Source organism: Hyalella azteca, unplaced genomic scaffold, assembly GCF_000764305.2.
Source record: "Hyalella azteca isolate HAZT.00-mixed unplaced genomic scaffold, Hazt_2.0.2 contig9325, whole genome shotgun sequence".
Taxonomy (NCBI): Eukaryota; Metazoa; Arthropoda; class Malacostraca; order Amphipoda; family Hyalellidae; genus Hyalella; species Hyalella azteca.
In genome coordinates, this window is record NW_025939399.1 from 11,006 (window position 1) to 15,683 (window position 4,678).

The following is a 4,678-nucleotide window of genomic DNA, read 5'->3' on the forward strand; positions in this document are numbered from 1 at the left end:
GTGCTAGTGCTGTCTCTTATACACATCTACTTTGTTGGTATTGGTGAAATCGTGAGAATTTTCTGCGAAAGTTTACGTAATTTTTATTTTGGAACATATTCATTACAAAATTTGTCGATACGGATACACGACTAGTGATGTATTGGAGGGAATGTCGCCGACTTTTTATCGGTTTTCGAACCACACCCAAGTGAGTTAGAGGAAGTGCAGCTGTCCGAGTGTCCGCAGTTTTTGACGAGCTCAGTGTAAGAGTATCAATTGTCACTTCAGTGGAAGGTGTAGGGTGGTAAATTTTTCGATACATTTTCTTTTGTTAACATGATAATATATTACCTATACAGAATTCCATACTGCTCGGGACACTCCTAAAAATGCATTTACAGTAGAACCTCAGTTAGCAAAGGCTCCAGTTAAGAAATAAATTGATTAAAAACAAAGAATATTGATTACATTTACCTTGCTCAGAAAAAAAATTTCACTTATAGAAAAATTAGTGCATCATTGGTCATCACAAAATTGTGCGTAGAATGTCATATATAGAATTGTGTACCAGGCATCATAGAATGATAAGTAATTGACCTAAACTATGATTTATTTCTCCAAAACTCATGTTGGTTGCCAATGAAACATTCCCTTCTGTTTCAGGTATACTTTTCAGGCTTTTCACAATCTTTTTCTATAGTAAATTAACTTAACCCAATTAAAATGGTGTGAAATTACAAACTGTACTTTAAGCTTACAGATACAGAAAAAATGCTAGGCTATAAGGCTGCTGATATGAAGCTTGTAGTGGTCAAGGTTGTTGTAAATGCTCAATCAGTCAATGATATGTTCAATGTTCATGGATACGGTAATATCGCATCAATAATACGGTAATATCGCATCAATAATAAGGTAATTAATGTATATGGTAATATCATATCAATAAAGGAAAAACAAGTAAAAATCACAGAAAATGTCATTTACCTATTCTACCTCTACCTCATCTACATTCTACAATGAAAGAGGAGGACTTCAGAAGTTCAGAATACTGTTAGTAATGCATGAGTATGCTCTGCATGCTTCAAATGTTTCAAAATGAAGTTTTATTCCAAGTGTCCCAAGTAGTCCCGTTTGACGGGGCTACTCGGGACACTTTTTTTGCTTCTGGCCCATGGTCAGGAAGATATGCCAGGTGCGCGGGAATTTATTTTGTCATTTTAACGACCTGCGCGGTGCGCCATACTATGCTGGTAAAAAAATGTGCCGTGCGCCGTACTTTAGAAAGCTAAAATAGTTCTACTATTTTAGTCGACAATATAAGGGATTGCGCGAACACGTGCGCGAAGAGAATCAATTTTCATTACATTGCGCCAACTGTGCACAGCAATAGCTTAAAAAAAGTGAAAATGCGCAGGAAAATTCACCGAAAACATACATCATCCTGAGTGTGGCTTCTGGCACCTTACAAATAGCAAATGGAATTTTTTTGGAGAAGCCATGTGATAGCCCTTGCAAGTTGCAAACTGCAAAGAGCTTTGAAATGAGTCTAAACTTGTTTATGAAATGTTTCATGGTAAGAAGTTATGAATGAAAAACGTTCTAAATTGTCCCAAGTAAATGTATGATTTCTCAACTTGCTTCATGTTAGATACCTAGTAAAAATGTTGAACTTCAACTTTCCAAAAAAAGTCCTATTTTTAATTCTGCAATATTTTGAATATTTTAGTTTTTTTAGCTGCTACAAGGCACAAGCCTACCACATTTCTACAAAATATTGGACGACTGTCCAGATTTACCCTGCCTGTCCCTTATTACCCTGTGGCCTGTTTGATGGTATTTCAATAGGCCTATAGGTATACCTAATTTTCATTTATTTGCTCCAATTCCTTACTTCAGTCTTCAGTGATCAGACTTCCAAACTGGAATACCTATTCATGCTATTGGGCAGAATTTTCTGGGCATCGCAGGAAAAAAAGATTGATTTTCAGATTATTTAAAAATTAAGGAAAATTTTTGCAGCTTTTCCTATTTTTTGTAATTAGGGAATTAGGCTAGCCGATAGCACTGCGTTACTCGAGCCTTCGAAGTTCGAGGAATAGCCGGATAGGATGCGTATGGCTAGTCCAGTTAAGTACCTATTTGCATTGATGATTGATGCATTCAATTCATCCCAATAAGTCAGAACTCGGCTGGATCTTCTTGTACATAAACTCTTGCTTTACTTTAGAAAACAAAATACTAGTAAAAGAATCCAAGGCGTTTCGTCATCATTTTACCTTGGTGGTTTGACAATCAATTTATCACAGAAATCACTCCACGATACAGGTACACCGCTGTACACGTTTGTTTTCCCGCAGGTTAGTGCGATTTGAACTCGTGCGGTTATCGTTGCCAAATGTCGCAAGAGCACAACGAAATGTCACAAGAGAATTACAATTACACTATAGGATTCTCAAACAAATAGGCAGTGACATCTTGAAAGTACATTCAATGGTTAATAATAAAATAAGATTACTAATTTGGGTCATATCCTATTTTACTACTCAACAAATTTTAAATTGTTCAATTTCAAACACAATACGGGCATTCAGCCGGGATAAATTTGCTTCAGAATACGTAAATGTAGTAATTTAATTTTGAGAAATTTTACGGTTATAACAAGAACCGTCATATAAATGAAAGCAACATTAAATATTTTTTATACCTAATTTTTATATGTTAAAATCAGTCAATGTCTCAATGATATCTCCGACATTCGTGCATTCCGCTCCAGTGAGGTCAACAGACCGACAACAGAATTTTTGTCGCTTTCCATGTCAACGAATGCAATTCAAGTAATAATGAAAATAGAATTCCATTCAAAAAGTTTGATGAATTTTTGCGCACATTTATGTCATCGTGAATTGTTTGCAACCAAGTTTAGGTTTATTGAGGATTTCTTCTGGTTTATTGACACGTGACTAGCTATCCTAGTAAAATTTTCGTGTTCCAAATGAAACGAAATTGCTTGCTACCAGAATTAGAATGCAAAGAATCATGTAAAGACATTCGTAGTTATTTTGTACTACTTTAACGCAAATAATTGTACATGCGACCTGTGATATAATATAAAGTTTGTATTCGAAGGGAACGTGTTCGGTATTGCTGTTGAAAAGCTCAGCCATCAAATAGTCGCCTCATTGTAAATCATCTGTCACAACTTTGACGCCATCTTGAGGACATGATAGCTATTAAACATCAATGGTCCAAGTCACACCATCAATGGTCCAAGAAACCCATCAATGGTCCAAGTCACACCATCAATGGTCCAAGAAACCCATCAATGGTCCATGTCACCCCAAACTGTGAATGAGTAGTAGAGTGAGCTGTTTGGTAGCCTAACCCACCCTCCTGCTAATAGCAAAATTGAATACCAAGGCTTGAAATGAATTTGGTGATGCTTGAGCAAAAAAAAATATTTTCATGAATGAATTGAAATGTGACATTCATCACCATGCATTTACTGACAAAGATTTGATAGTATTAAAATAAAAGTTTTTACAAAGATTTGATAGATTAAATTTAAAGGTGCTGTTCCTATAAATTGTAAAACCTTCCTAAACAATGTTTTTGATATTCATGAAAGTTATAAATATAATTTATTTATCAAATTATGAATTCTAAATACTTTTATACAAGTTTTTGGATTAATTTTCTAAAAGCATCATCACTGCTAGTAAATTTTATTAACACATAAATGCTAAACAACATTATTTTAGAAAATATTTATTGTAAAAACTGTTCACTTACAGATAAAGAAGCTAGTGGAGCGCATCAATAATAGTGACATGGAGAGACACATCAGTAAAGTGCGCTGGGTCAGTTGGTAAAGCTTGCAACATTAGAATAGTGACAGCCTATCATGAACTTGGTGTACACCTTGGCATAGTGGTGGGAGATGTAACTTGCACATGGTAGGCCTTCCAATACATTTTGTTACATAAATGTGCGAATACATTCCCTATCCAGAACATGGTGTAATTCAACATTCATTTTATATTATCTTGGTCATTTTAGCTTGGTGAGTGTAGTAACCAAATTAGAGGAATGACACCATCAACCATTAGATTACCTGCCATGCTAACAGCTGCTACTACACTGCTTGCGGTCTGTGCATTGAAGCTGTCAGGCTTGCACTAGCTGGTCTGCCGATTGAACAATGGGTAAACAACCTTGAATTGTACAAAAACTCATCACTGAATTCCATACTGCTAAATAACTCTAATCTCTGAGGATCATTTATAAATATATAAAAACATTCTGGCACTGGCATGCACAGAAAAATTTCCATTACAAATTATTTTGACCTCGGTTATGCACACACATTTTTAGTTAAGCTTCATTTCTTTTGCTTTTGATGATGAGGTTACATGGTAAACTGTATTACACGTCTTCATCATTTATGCATGCAAATTTTAGATCAGAAACTCAGTAAAATTTAAAAAAATACCGTAAAATGGGGTTACTTTGACCGGCGGGGTAACTTTGACCACTTTTCGTTTTTTTAACAAAAACCCCAAAAACTCAAAAACGATTCGACATAGAAAAATTTTGTCAATGGCCATCAAAGGCCTAATACTGAGGCTACGTAACACAATAGAAAGATTTAAAAAGTTTGCATATCTAATAGGTTAAAAAATTAAAAATGTGACCCACA